Consider the following 15,820-nt stretch of genomic DNA (forward strand, 5'->3'; position numbering starts at 1 on the left):
ACTCACAAAGGTATGGGAGCTGGAGTTTGGCAACAGCCATGGATAGGGTTAACTGGGGCCAGTGAAGTATAAGAAAAGCTCTCATTTTTATTTTAACAGCTTAAAAAAAAAAGGGTGCCTCGGTGGCTCAGTCAATTAAGCATCTGACTCTTAATTTCATCTCGGGTCATGATCTCACAGTTTGTGAGATCGAGGCCTGCCATGGGTTCTGTGCTGACAGCAAGGAGCTGCTTGGTATTCTCTCTGTCTCTCTCTGCCTCTCCCCTGTGTGTGCTCTCTCTCTCTCTCAAAATAAATAAGTAAACAAAAAAAGAAAGAAAAGAAAAGAAAAGAAAAAGACTGATAGCTACTCTTTCAAACTCCAGACATTGTAAACTGGAGTTTTACGTTCATCAACAATGGGGTTTAGGCAAAGAAAAGCAGAAAAAAAAAAAATTTAATTCATTTCATGTTTAATTACATCTGAAGTTACTACTAATAATTACCCATTTCCCAACCTCAGTTGCGTTTATGACTTCCCATGATTATCTAAACTAGTTTCACAATTCTTGATGTTTGTATGTAAACATTAAAGGTTTGCAGTTCAGATGGGCAGAAACAGGCATGTCAAAACAATTTGAGAGAAAGATAGTCCTTATCTATTTTTATAGAATGGCAGCTGAGAAATCAAGTGGGATATAATCTAGTTTAGTTTTACTGGGGACCTTGTCTCAATCTGATTTGTAAGCAAATAGATTCTTTAACTGCCTAGGTTGTAAATAATCTTTATCCTCCAGCTTCTTTTATCAGCCAAGAAAAGCAATTTACAGCATAATGCCTGGATAAACAAAAGCACTTCTAGGTCCAAGTGATTTTTGTCAGTTTCCCTTTAATTATAGCTGATTCCCTTCCTAAAAGGTGATTCATTTCTCATCTCAAATTTTTCTTTCTTGAAGAGGGGGACTTACATGATTCTGTTTTTGCGAGATTAGTATACTTCCTCAACATCCAAATGTGCAATGTTCTTCCATCGCTTGTAGGGTAAAGCTTATAAAGGTAAAACCTGAGAGGCCTCCTCTGGTTTTGCCTCCTGCTGCTCCGTGCCCCCCTCCCAGCACCCCCCTCCCCCCAGCCAGTCCGGTGCCTTCTGCATCCCTGCCCTGCTGAACTTCAAGCACCATATTCCTTCCCACCACTGAACTGGGATACATGTGCTTTCCTCTGCCTGGAATATTCTTCTGTGCTACCTTCCTTCACCAGCTACTACCAGCCAACTTTTGTCCCAGTTGACATATCCCCTCCTTGGGGAATTTGCTCTGACCACCTTCCCCATACATTCTAGTAGCCCATGCTTATATTGCAGTATTTTGGTCACTTGCAATCATCTAATTATCGATTCTAATTTATTTAAGTTTTGTCTTCTTTGCTAGACTGTAAGTTCCTTGGGGACAGGGGCCATATCTATTAGTTTACCACTATACCTTCCTCACATTGTATCCACAGTGATTGGATGCACTCAGTTAATAGGTGTTAGCTGATGGGCAAAAATACAACTCTTAAGTAAAATAGCTAAGTGCATTAAAGTAAAAGAATACACACTTTTAAATATTAACACTGTACATTTAAAAAAAATTTTTAATGCTTATTTTTTATTTTTAGGGGCAGGGAGGAGCAGAGAGAGAGGGAGACACAGAACACGAAGCAGGCTCCAGGCTCTGAGCTGTCAGCACAGATCCTGACTCGGGGCTCGAATCCACAAACCGTGAGATCACAACCTGAGCTGAAGTCAGACACCTAACTGACTGAGCCACCCAGGCGCCCCTAACCTTGTACACTTAAAAAATATTGACAAAGCAAGATTTGATTCAATAAACTCTAGACACATTCTAGTATCTTTTCATTGATCTTTAACTGCTACTCATCATGAAAACATTTCTTACTGATTTATCCTGGAATCATTATCCTAAAGTCAGAAGCATCCTCAGGACAACATTTTCTCTGTGACTTCAGCTCAGTGATTTCAAGACAGTTTGACAACAGATGCCCTTCCGTCTTAGACTCGTTGGTGGCATTTTCTGCCTCAGTCACAAGGAGTTTATCGCTTGCTCATGGATTGAAATCAGAGTGGCCCTCACTGCCTTCCTCACCTCCAGCTAGGAAAAACCTCCGCTATGAATAAATGACACCAACAAAGAGGTTCCTCGAGTCACAGGAAAGAGAGTCTTTTTTCTTCCTCACAGTCAGCTTTTAGAAGCAGAGTGAAATGATTTTTCCTTGATTTTGCCATAGCTGAGTGATCCTTGCCTGCTCAAACCACAATTAACCTGTCACTTTCAACCTTCCATGCAATACAAGCATGGGCTGCTAGAATGTATGGGGAAGGTGGTCAGAGCAAATTCCCCGAGGAGGGGACATTTCATCTGGGACAAAAGTTCGGTGGCAGTAGCTGGTGAAGGAAGGTAGCACAGAAGAACTTACCATCTGGTTAGGCACAGAAAGGTAAAAAGCAACTCAAGGCAGGATATGCTCAGGGATGTATGAATATGTTAGGGACTAAGTCCTGGAATTTGGGGGTAGGGGTGATTTCTAAAAAGCTTATGTTGATCTCTAAGACGGAGAAGACTTTGAGGCTTTTACCCCAATTTTCATGTAATTGACTTTCATTGCATTCATGTCTCAGACCCAAAGTTACCTCCCCAGAGCAGCCTTCCCTGACCACCCTGTGCCATTCTTTGTCCCTTTACCATGCTTTATTTTCCATATTCCCCACTACAATGTAAGTTCCTAGAGCAGAGGGTCTGTGTTTTGATCATCACTGGATCCCCAGCACCTAGAAGGGTCCTTAGTCCATAGTAGGCACTCATTAGTGTTTGTTGAATGGACGGAAGGGGGTGGGGGCTGAATGTACCTGGAAGATGGAAATCCAGGTGACAGAAATGGCACGAGCAAAGGAATGAGGCTGGCTGAAAGCAGGCCATACTGATGGGAGGGAGTGGTTCATGTGAGTGAACAATGAGAGAGTGAGTGGTTGTTTACGAGGTAGGATGGGGCTAGATCATCGAAAACTTTAAACAGCCAGCTGCAGAGTTGCTAGAATTGGAGTTGCTAGAATTGCAGGGTGTGTGGGCTGGGCCTGGCCCAGGCTTGTGGCAGTGAGAATGCGAAGGTGAGGAGATGTTATATAGAAGCCACCGGCAGGCTGTGGTGAGTGACAGGATGGGGAAAAAGGGAGCATCCAAAGAAGTGGTCCAGCTGTGGAACCTCCAAGAATGTCGGTGCTTCTGACAGTATCAGCAAAGTCAGAGTAGAAACCGATTTTGGAGGCAGGCAGGTGGGCTCTGTGTGAGCTAGGTGCAGCTGAGGGAACGGCAGGACATTCCAGAGAGGCCCACCGCCCTGGGCGCTGCCACATGGATGCTCTCAGAAGAGGTGAGGGCCTGTTTCCAGCCTGCCCTGAGAGCTGACTCATGAAGCCGCTGATTCCCACTACACTCTCTCAACAGCGCCACAGGTACGGCAACCACGGGTTCACCTGGGCCTCGCCCCTGCCCCAACTACATTCTGTTTAAAGTCCTCTTGCTCAGTCCTCGTGCAAACCCTCCTCCCATCCCGATGAGGTACATTTCATGCCTAGCTAAGAGCTGATAGCCAGGCATACCAGGCCTTGACCCCATCCTTGTCATCAATCCAAGGTGTGACCAGCTGCTCACCACCCAGGTCTTGTCTTTCCCACAGTGCCGACCATCTAGGGAAATAACGTTTTGTGCCCTTACCTCTGTCCGGATAAATGCCAGTACTCATTTAGACGGACAGAGAATTCCCTTCAAGAACAAGATCAAAGTGTAAGCACTGAAAAGTACAAGTTGTCAGGGCACCTGAGTGGCTTATGTCGGTAAAGTGTCCAACTCTTGATTTTGGCTCAGATCGTGATCTCATGGTTTGTGGGATCAAGCCCTGCGTAGGGCTCTGTGCTGACAGCATGGAGCCTGCTTAAGATTCTCTCTCTCCCTCTCTCTCGGCCCCTTCCCCACTCTTGCATGCTCTCTCAAGATAAACATTAAAACATTTAAAGAAAAAAAAAAAAGGAAAGCACAAGGTGCCTTTAGACCCACTACCTTTATGCCAATGTCCTGTCTTGGTCATCATCTCCTTCCCTCTGTAGCAGCTCACCCAGGACTCGTCTCTAGGGTTTCCCCCACTTACTCCCTTTTATAAGAGTCTCTGTTTAGAGAGTGATCCTATGGGCAAAGGATGGTTTTTAGAGGAAGACAGACTTGGATTATATCTAGGGTCTACTACCATCAGTTGGGGGACCTTGGACAATGTACTTAATCTCTCTGAGCCTCATTTCCTTATCTGTCAAATGCAGAAAATACCATCTCAAAGGACTGGTACGAGCACTGACCAAGCCTCATTCAATGATCTTCATCACAGAGTGCTGAACACAGTGCCAGACACCCGTGGGGACATTCCAGAAAAGTTCATTTCTCTCGTGTGTTTCCTTCTTCTGGGAAAGGATTTGGCTGAGTATGGTCTAATTCGTACTAAGGTGTTAATAGTTGAAAAGCTGAACATTCTTGTACCCTAAGGAAGAGATCATGGTGAGATTTTAGGCACAATCAAGAATCTCTAAAACTTGTAAGGGCTGGACAGCCCCTCAGACTCCTATACAGTGGCACCAGCACACCTGGCCATTCCAGGGACACTTTTCTTTTTTCTTTTTCCCTTTTAGGCAAACTATGGACACATACCTCTCTTTTCTTTTTTCCCTGACAAAGCCATAAATGATCTGAGTAGTATTCTCATAGCATGGCCCTCTATTTTACCTGAGATGCTTTTTAAATGTACACATCATCAAGCTTCATCCAAAACCCACTGAATCTGGCTCTCTCTGAGGGTGGGATTTGGGAATCTGCTTTGTAAGTAATCTCCCCATTGATCCACTTATATCCTTGTGCCCGAGAACCACTTGTCTAGAACCTTAAAGGGGATAGTTTTATTGAGGTTCCAGAGCAAATCAAGCAAATAAATGAATGTAAAGTGAGTAAAAGTGACCGAGTTTAGGGCTTTGGGTGCCTTAGGATTCTCAACAGAGATACCTGCATGTCCAGATGGGGTCCATCTGGCTGGGAAGACCTTCCCTCCTCTCAGATCCTCAGCTGGATCTTCAGCTTTTTCCACCTTGATTCCAGGCACCTCTAAAACTCCAGTTTGGGCCGACCCTGTGGATCCTGTCCCAGATGGATTCCCCTGCTGGAGACAGGAATCTCTCTATCTGGCCCCCAAAGATGTGTCCTACTTCATGGTCTCATGAGACTGGACCCAGGCCTCCACCTTGATGATGCGGCTTTTGGTCCATAATCTTTCCTTCTTCTAAGCACTTTGCATCTTTTCCTTCTCCCTCATTTCTCTATCTAGATCACAAATGTGCTAACATGTGCAACTGTGCATGCACATGTACACATGTACACGCACGCACACACACACACGCACCGATCCCATTATCCACAGGGTGCAAAGCCTCCGTAATTGAATGAGACCAATGCCTGGCATAAAGTAGGTGCCTAATAAATGCCAGTTCTCTTCCTCTGACCCCTCTCTCTCTTCCAGCTGCTCCATTCTGTGGTAGACTGTCCGGAAAAATGGCAGGGAGTTCGAGAGGGGATATATTATGACTACATTCCAAAATCTGATCAGCACGTGGGGCTGGCTGCTGGGTTTCCATGCCTGCATACCAATGAAGCTGCATCTGGAGCAGAATAGTTTGTGCCCATAAACCATGACCTTCATTATCCACGGAGGCGGCCAGCAGTGGCAGTCCCTGTAGAAATCGTTCCCATCCCAATTGCGAGGGTGGCAGAGGCGACAAGACTATGCCATTCGTCTCAGCAGTGCTAACAAATGTTTTCTATAGTGCTGTGCAAAATACACTCTTCCGCTATTCTTTCTGGCTGGGATGGGCTTTTTTTTCCAATTAAAAATTAAAATAGCTGCTGAATTTATATTCATTTCTCGGGTTTGCAATTCACGCTCCATTTCTCATAAGCAGACTGCATTATCATGGAGCTCATCTGCTTATATCACCTCTTGGAAACAACCTCTTAAATCTCTGCTTGGTTAAAGATGGTTCCCTTGTGACAGAGTACCAAAGGGCAGAGACACATGGAATCAAGTCAACAGAGAATGACACAAGGCCATGCAGCCTGACCCCTTCCCAGGAAAGAATTCCCCCCAGAGCCACCCCCATGGGTCATCTTGCCTCTTCCTCAACAGCTTTAGGGTTGGGAGTCACAAGGGTGGCAACTTGAACACTTTGAAAGTTCTTCCTTATAAGTAACTACAATTTGCATCCCCGTAATCTTCACTCCCTGTTCTTAGTTTTGCCCTTTGGGCCATATGAATAAAATCCTCTGCAAGAGAATTCTTTGAACACGTGAAGACAATTCTCTTGCCCTGTTATGGGCTGAATGGTGTCATCCAAAGAAAGGTATTGAAGTCTAATCCCCAGTATTCAGAATATGACCTTAATTGGAAATACAGTTGCCGTGGATGTAATTAGTTAAAATGAGGTCCTAGGAGAGTAGGGTGGGCCTTAATCAAATATCACTGGTGTCCTTGTAAGACACACAGACACATAAGAGGAGAACACCACATGAAGACGGAGGCAGAGATTGGGATGAGGCAGCCATAAACTAGGGAATACCGGGTGTGGGGGCAGCACACCAGAAGCTGGAAAAGACAGAAAAAGCTCCTCTCTAGAGACTTCAGAGGGAGCATGGTGCTGTGAACACCTTGATTTTGGACTCTGGACTCTAAAACAGTGTGAGAATAGATTTCTGTTGGGTTAAGCCACCTAGTTTGTGGTATTTTGTTATGGCAGCCTTAGAGAACTCCTCTACCCTCTGAGACTGAACACACCCAGTTCCTTCCATTGTTTCTCATGTCATATGATCTCCATCCTTTCCCACACCTTGTTCCACTGATCATATTTCTTGTTCTAAGCCAATTACTCTCAAGGTGGTCTGAGTAGCCCATCTTGTACTGAGACCATGGCCTTCCACATTTCTGGATTCTGTGCCTCAGAGCACAGTGGCTTTCTTGGCACTTTTTTTTTTTTTTTTTAGCATTTCAAATTCCTACTGAGTATATGGTCAACTAAGACCCATGATTCTTCTCCAGGTGAACTGGTGCTAACTCTTGTCTCTCAACTGGTATGACAGTTTTGTTAAAATCTCTTAGAATATTGATGATTGCTCTGTCTTCTTCAGATATTTTAAATCTTGAGTCAATTCACCGATGCATTCAATTCTTCCCAGCTCCATTCTTGTTTTATCTATTTCCCCCAGAAATTCCTTTGCGTTTTCACTCAATTGTTAATCATATTAAGCTGAGGACAGAGAACTCTGACATTCCATCAGAGGCTTCTCTGCAGACTTATTGTGAATCCATACATTTGCTCACTCAGTAAATATTTACCGAGTTCCTAGTGCATGCCAGATATTATTCTAGGCACTGAGGATTTGGTGATGAAGAAGACAAATCTTAGTTTTCATGGAGCTTCAATTTCCATCCTTCTACTTTTAGGGATATATCTGACCATTCGTGGAATGTATTGATATCTGGGTTCCAGCAGATCCTCTTTTTAAAATGTCAGTTTCAAACCTCCTAAGCCAGGGTCCTGGAGAAATACTATTCCTGAATGGAGGATCAAATGTCGTTCTTTCCAGCAAGCAAGAAATTTTTGCTTGTTCTTCTTTGTGACCAGGAGTAGCTCCCTAGGGTTTCTGTCTCATTTTGCCACTTTTCTCTCCTTCAGACCTGCTAACAGGTAGAGCAGCTTGGGTTTGGATGGGAGGTATGGGGAAGGGCTGAGCTCCAAATAGGCAAGTGGAGACAGGAATTGGGAAAGAACCAAGTGCCCTGACTTTGGATCCTGAGGACAGGAAGCAAGATCAGCCAGAGATTTGTGCAATGGAGAAAATCGGAGTGGGGAGAGAAGGCAGAGTCAGGGTCAATGAGGAAGAGTAAAGGAAGGAGGTGGTATCTAGCTTGAAGAAGGGAAGACTTGGAGGATATGGGACCTGTATCCAGGTATTATGCATTTCTTTCCCTAACATCTGACCAGATGCAAAGCAAGAGAATAGGAGTGTGCTGGTTGTGTTGGTGGCAAGGAACCTAGATGTACTTAGCTGGGTTTATGCCCAGATGCCGGCGACTCTAAGACTTTAACAGCAACCTTACTGTAGAGTGTCTGGCTCTCTAGTGGTGTCAGGGCTGCTGTTGCCTCTGGCATTGATCTCTTTTCCATAGCATCTGCACTTTGCTTTACACGTCATTCTCCTTTCTCTTCCTATTCCCAGCTGACTAATTATCTTTGCATTTTCCCCTTCAAATTCTGGAAGGAAAGTATCTGACAGTCCTAGTGAATTACTGCCAATCCTATTGAACAGAGCTTTTCACACCCAGCTACTTTTTGGTAACTGAGCAGCCCCTGGATGGGCTCATCTTGGCCCAGGTGTCCACTCTGGTCCAGTTAGTTGCTGGTCTTTGCTAAAGGGCCAGTTTGCTGAGTTTCCCTTCCAAAGGGAGGGTGGGTGTGGTGGTCATCATGGTTGCCACGTAGTTTTCCACGTCCAGTGAATTACATTTCCTAAACATCTCCATTCTGTTTCCACGTTTTGCCTATTTCACCATAATTTGGATGGGCCTATCAAAGATCCCTTCTTTTTTACTTTTAAATGTTTATTTATTTTTTTGAGAGAGAGAGAGAGAGAGAGAGAGAGAGAGAGAGAAAGACAGAGCTCTAGCTGGGGAGGGGCAGAGAGAGATACACAAATCTGAAGCAGGCTCCAGGCTCTGAGCTGTCAGCACAGAGACTGATGAGAGGCTCAAACCCATGAACCATGGGATCATGACCTGAGCTGAAGTTGGACACTTAACTGACTGAGCCACCCAAGCATCCCTCAAAGATGCTTCTAACCTTAGTCTTGCTTCATTCCCCATATTGCTGTCACTATGATCTTTCTTTTTTTAAAAATATAATTTATTGGGGCGCCTGGGTGGCGCAGTCGGTTAAGCGTCCGACTTCAGCCAGGTCACGATCTCGCGGTCCGGGAGTTCGAGCCCCGCATCAGGCTCGGGGCTGATGGCTCAGAGCCTGGAGCCTGTTTCCGATTCTGTGTCTCCCTCTCTCTCTGCCCCTCCCCCGTTCATGCTCTGTCTCTCTCTGTCCCAGAAATAAATAAACGTTGAAAAAAAAAATATATATATATATATAATTTATTGTCAAATTGGCTTCCATACAAAACCTAGTACTCATCCCAACAAGTGCCCTCCTCAATGCCTATCACCCACTTTCCCCCTCCCTCCCACTCCCCATCAACCCTCAGTTTGCTCTCTGTATTTAAGAATCCCTTATGGTTTGCCTCCCTCCCTCTCTGTTTGTAACTCCCCCCCCCCCCCCCCGCCATGGTCTTCTGTTAAGTTTCTCAAGAGCCACATATGAGTGAAAACATATGGTATCTGTCTTTCTCTGACTGACTTATTTCACTTAGCATAATACCCTCCAGCTCCATCCACATTGCTGCAACTGACAGGATTTCATTCTTTCTCATTGCCAAGTAGTATTCCATTGTATATATAAACCACATCTTCTTTATCCATTCATCAGTTGATGGACATTTAGGCTCTTTCCATAATTTGGCCATTGTTGAAAGTGCTGCTATAAACATTGGGGTACATGTGCCCCTATGCATCAGCACTCCTGTATCCCTTGGGTAAATTCCTAGCAGTGCTATTTCTGGGTCATAGGATAGTTCTATTTTTAATTTTTTGAGGAACCTCCACACTGTTTTCCAGAGCGGCTGTACAAGTTTGCATTCCCACCAACAGTGCAAGAGGGTTCCCGTTTCTCCATATCCTTTCCAGCATCTATAGTCTCCTGATTTGTTCATTTTAGCCACTCAGACTGGCATGAGGTGGTATCTCAGTGTGGCTTTGATTTGTATTTCCCTGGTGAGGAGTGACGTTGAGCTTGAGCATTGTTTCATGTGTCTGCTGGCCATCTGGATGTCTTCTTTGGAAAAGTGTCTATTCATGTCTTCTGCCCATTTCTTCACTGGATTATTTGTTTTTCAGGTGTGGAGTTTGGTGAGTTCTTTATAGATTTTGGATACTAGCCCTTTATCTGATATGTCATTTGCAAATATCTTTTCCCATTCCATCGGTTGCCTTTTAGTTTTGTTGATTGTTTCCTTTGCAGTGCAGAAGCTTTTTATCTTCATGAGGTCCCAATAGTTCATTTTTGCTTTTAATTCCCTTGCCTTTGGAGATGTGTCAAGTAAGAAATTGCTGCAGCTGAGGCCAAAGAGGTTGTTGCCTGCTTTCTCCTCTAGGGTTTTGATGGTTTCCTGTCTCACATTCAGGTCCTTTTCCATTTTGAGTTTATTTTTGTGAATGGTGTAAGAAAGTGGTCTGTTTTCATTCTTCTGCATGTTGCTCTCCAGTTCTCCCAGCACCATTTGCTAAAGAGACTGTAATCTTTCTAAAATTAAAAAAAATTTTTTTTTTCAACGTTTATTTATTTTTGGGACAGAGAGAGACAGAGCATGAACGGGGGAGGGGCAGAGAGAGAGGGAGACACAGAATCGGAAACAGGCTCCAGGCTCTGAGCCATCAGCCCAGAGCCCGACGCGGGGCTCGAACTCACGGACCGCGAGATCGTGACCTGGCTGAAGTCGGACGCTTAACCGACTGCGCCACCCAGGCGCCCCTTTCTAAAAATTTTTTAAATGTTTATTTATTTTTGAGAGAGACAGAAACAGAGTGTGAGCAGGGGTGGGGCAGAGAGAGAGGGAGACACAGAATCCAAAGCAGGCTCCAAGTTCTGAGCTGCCAGCACGGAGCCTGATGTGGGGCTCGAACTCACAAGCTATGAGATCATGACCTGAGCTGAAGTCGGATGCTTAACCAACTGAACCACCCAGGCGCCCCTAGAGACTGTAATCTTTCTAAACACACAAGTTAATATCACTCCCCTGCCTAAAGTCTTTCAAAAACTTTCCATCATTTTGTAAGGAAAAAGGGAAACCTCCTTTGCTTACCAATTTCATCTCCGTGTCCCATCTCAGCTCATCTCCCTGCCCCCTGTTTGTTCTTTATACTCCATCAAGGCCCAGCATGCGTTTTATTTCTCCAAGTCCCTGTGATGTTCCCTCCCTCCCTGAGTGTAAGGAAAACCCTTATTTATGTTCAAAACACATTGTAGACATCACCTTCTCTGGGAAGTCTGCTTTGGCAACCACCTCTGCTTCTGCCTCAGAGCTAATCACTTTCTCCTCTGTGCATTGTACACGACTCTATTGTTGTACTTATCATGCTGTATTAGAATTTCTTTTTAAACGTTTCTCTCTCTCCTACAAATTTGCATGCACCCTCAGAACAGGAGCTATTTGTTATGCATATTTACATCTCCAGCATTTACCGCCAGTGCCTCAATAAATGTTGAATAAATGAATGCATGAGGAAATGATTGAGAGGAAGGTAAACTCACCTGGTATCTGCCAGGCACTGTGCTAAGTGCTTTACATGCACTATCTCATTTAATTCTCAAGGGGGGACGATCAGGAAAAGGAGGGCCTCAGGGAGATCCAGTACCTTTCCCAAGGTCAAGGAGCCGATAAATGGTGGGACTGGGATTTGAGCCCAGGTTTGTCTGATTCCAAAGCCTTCACTGTTTTCACTGCATTAGCAGAGGAAGAAAGGTCTACAGAGACAGATTCTAGCTTAAAAAAAAAGAAAGAAAGAAACTTTTTTTTTTTAAAGGATTGGAACCATCCAATGTGGAAATGGGCCAGCTCCACAGTTCCCATGTCAACAGAATGGGAACAGCTGACTCACAGGAGACAGGTCCCAGGATGTTGATAAAGTGTAATTTTCGAAAGGTTAAAAAACATCACTCTCGTACCAATATAAAATGAACATATGTCAAAGATTTTATTCTACTCATTAATTAATAAGGGAACCAGTCTAATTAACATTGGAACTGGCTTCAAGAGCATTAAGAAGGTAGATATTTGTAGGAAATGCTGAGGGAAGTTTGCTGGGCTGGATCCAAAACTGATTAGTGTCTAATAGGGTCATAAATGTAAACTTTGTGGGTATCTTTTTCACTGGATAGAAATTATTTACACCACTAGTGGTCAAAATCAACAATATGTAACTTTACTAAATCTGAGATTTTAAATCAATAGTAAATAGCGAGTTGAACCAAATACAATCCCCTAGATATTTCCTGGGTGCCCTTGACCCCTCTGTGACTTTGAAAGGGCATGCCACCCACCCTTTGTCTCCAAGTTTTGGATAATTTTTCTGACAGCTGTACTGTTCAGCCCCAGGGCCTCACCCAAGGCAGGCTGCTTTGGGGCCCGGCTGGGGATGGGATGGGAGACGGTCAGTGTGCCAAGAGAATCCTGGGTCCTTTCTCATCACAAAGTGGGAATCTCTCCTCCCACCTTCATGGGGAGCCAAAAGGAAGGAGACTAGGCCTCGGCCAGAAGGGCTCCATGTGCTGCAGGCTGGGGTTGCTGCGATTAACCCCAGATAGAGCACCTCCACTGGTGGGAGGTCTAAGTTACAGCCTCATCAAATTTTTAAGTTTTTATTTTGAAAATATCCCAACAGACACACACATGCAGTTGGATCTAACCCACGCCCTCATCTTCCTCAGGGTGGAGCAGATTAAAGCAAATCTGACATGTTATCGCCCTCCTAAATTCCTTTACGTTGCACCTCCCCACATAAAAAATAAAAGGAAAAAAAAAAGGAGAGGCGTGTTCTTATGCCACATTGTCATTATCACATTTAACAAAATTAACAATTTCTTACTGTTATCTAATCCATAGTTAACATTCATATCTCTTTGACTGCCTAAAAAGCGCATTTTTATAGCCCTGACCACTAATATTTATTGGCTACCTCATCTGGACCAGGCTTTGTGCTAAGTGCCAGGCCCACAGGGAAGGATGCTATGGACAGGATCCCACCTTGGTAGGGCTTGCATTCTCATGGTCCAGAGGGTATGAAGGCTGAGCTCCCCATCTTGGAGCTGGGTCTAGCTCCGTGAACTTCCTTGGGTCTGGGTGACTGCCATGGTGGTTGAGCACTCCAAACCAAAACAATCAAGCCTCGTTTGCTGGTTCAGTTTGGATGAGGAGGTAGCTGGAACAGGCTTGGGCTCTAGCTTCTAGGAGATGGATTGCAGAGGCCCTAGGCTGAGGACAATAGCATCCCTTAAGGAGAGGGAAGGGCTTTGGGCGTTGTGAGACAGTATTGGCTTGCTTCCGGAAGGCCAGGGGAGAAGAATGACCCACCAGAAGAGGAATGGAAAGAAGGGCACATATAGCACGTAGAGGAGCAGAGAGCTGAGCAGTATGGCATGAATGGGAGCAGTTATGGTCTAATTTCTTTTGACCTATGGTCGACACCCTTACATTTTTCTCTAATAAGGCTCATCTAGACATGTTTGGCTTGGTGGTTCGGCCTGTGAAAATCACTCCGAATTTTGATCCTGCCAGCCCCCCTTCCCAGTTTCCCGACATCTGGTTATGTGATAATTGTGCCTTCTGTGTCCTCATTCAAGTCTGTGATGAAAATGTTGAAGAGGACAGGACAGAGAATAGAGCCCTGTGTCATCTCTCGGAGAAATTCCTCTTGGTTGACAGCAGACTTTTAATCTAGGCATTACAAACGGACATTCTTTGGACCTGCAGATGTGTCTGGGGTCATATTGGAGCCACAGATGTGTCTTGTTGGTTATGCCCAGTGTTTGTTTTTTAACTGGAATGTGCTTGCAACATTTTAAAATGGCACATCCAGATTTTTACCTTCTTTGAAAAGCCAGGGCTCTGGCTCCAACTTGCTCGAGTCCCCTCATGGCCACAGGACACTACAGTGAGGTGATGGTGGCTTCTCCCTTTGGGCTGACTTCCTCTTTGGAGTCCTCGCCACTCTCTCCACTCATGTATAGGCATCAGAGACCCTCTTCGCTTCATTAAATGATGTGTTTTGGTTATGTTGATCTACTAACCATGAACCAGCTTCACTCACTCATTCTTCAGCTTTCATCTCACCAGCTGGTCCACAGGGTGTTGTGAGACACCTAGTCAGCATCTTCTGGAAGCTCAGTTACACACTCTCTACTTGATTTCCCTGATCTGCAGATTTAATAACCCATGAAAAAGGGAAAGGATGTGAGTTGACATAGCCTGTTCTTGGTAAGCCTGCACTGGCTCCTGGCAGTCACTGCTTCATTTTTAAGTGTTTAATAATTGATTGGGAATTATTCCCAAGGAAGAATAGAAGGTGAGCTGCAGCTTGGGGGTTGGGGCTGCAGCAAACTACTCCCCCCAAAGATGATCATGCTGCTGAGAAAAAGGCAAGAGCTTTAGATCTAAAAAACAAGCCAACATTTGAGTTTGGTTCAGGCACCTATGAGATGTGTGTCTTCCTTCCTCTCTCTGGGTTTCAGTCTCATCCACAAACTGGAGCTGACTTGTTCAATGAGGCTTCAAGCCATACAATGAAGGGAATGTTTCTCAGCTAAAAAGATACCCGGCTGGAGAGGGGTAGACACCCTGGGGATGAAACTAAACTGCCTGGAAGTGTCAGAGCTGGATCATCTGTTTTGTGGGTGTCTAGGATCAGCTATACCAGATGATGACGATGCCCCCGTAAAATCTCAGAGCCTGCAGGTGGAGAAACTGAGGCTCAGGGAGGGGAAGTGACTTCTAAAATTTCAAAGTGAAAACTGGTGGCAGGATGGAGATTTTTTAACCCAGGTCACCCAGATTCCAATGAAAGATTCCATCCACTATACCAGTGTATTTCAAACTTTTCTGATTCTGGCTCAGACTAAGAAATACATTATAATTCCTGCCTGGAACATAGTCAAACACATATATGGTGTGTTTGGATAAAACATATTTGTAACAAAATATTCATAACACAGTACCTATTTCTACATGCAATAAGCTCTACATATTCTGTTTATTCTATTTCATCCCATCCTAGTTCATTTAAAAACAAAAGTTCTGGTTGACACCTGAATTTGTTTTTGCTTTGCTCATTGTAAAGTAGGGCTTGGCAATCTACAGTTTGTGGTCCAAATCCTACCTACCTGTTTTTGTGAATAAAGTTTTATTCGTACGTAGCCACATCCATCATTTACTATTGTCTATGGCTGCTTTTGCGCTACAAGAGAGGAAGTGAGTACTTGCAACTGAGTTGCTGTGAATCTCAAAGCCAACAATACTCATAATCTGGCCATTTACAGAAAGAGTTTGGGAACCCCTGTAGTAACCTCACTTTGAGCCAGGCTGAAGCTTTTCAAACCACTTTCGTGAATAAAGTGTGACAATGGGTGGAAAGGAGAGAGGAAAGGGAAGGAAAGGGAGGGAAAGGTCTGTGGGCCCTGAGCAACTTGTGTTTTCAGAGTTTCTGTTGACAGGACAGGAGGAGCCTAGGATTCTCCATGCCATTTGCTGGCCTGTCCGTAACCTGGAGGCTTCTACAGTCCCAGTTTTGGGTTCATGGCGCCTTGGGGAAGGGCCACCGAATACAGCTCTTCTTTACGCTGTGGGGCAGGGGGAAGGTGGAAGGAGCAGGACCGCACCTGGTTTCCAGGCCCAGATCTAGCAGCTGGGGCCCACAGAGAGGTCAGTAAGTCACTGTTCAGCAGGTCTTGCTTTGGATGCTCCTGCCCCTGGAGTTCTTAGTGGAAACGCTACGGTTTTTAGCTTCATTGGCCCCCACTTTGACAGGTGCTGGGTTGTCACCAAGTCTT

General features: G+C 44.7%; 1 long non-coding RNA gene across 1 annotated transcript; it reads left to right on the top strand.

Annotated features, from left to right (window-relative positions):
- Window positions 1-3,035: 3,035 nt before the first annotated feature.
- Window positions 3,036-5,961, top strand: LOC123602573. The gene is made up of 3 exons (XR_006714501.1): window positions 3,036-3,490; window positions 4,349-4,580; window positions 5,590-5,961. It is a non-coding gene; the product is annotated as an uncharacterized LOC123602573 (long non-coding RNA).
- The last annotated feature ends 9,859 nt before the right edge of the window (window positions 5,962-15,820 follow it).

Source organism: Leopardus geoffroyi, chromosome D1, assembly GCF_018350155.1.
Source record: "Leopardus geoffroyi isolate Oge1 chromosome D1, O.geoffroyi_Oge1_pat1.0, whole genome shotgun sequence".
In the NCBI taxonomy this organism is placed as follows: Eukaryota; Metazoa; Chordata; class Mammalia; order Carnivora; family Felidae; genus Leopardus; species Leopardus geoffroyi.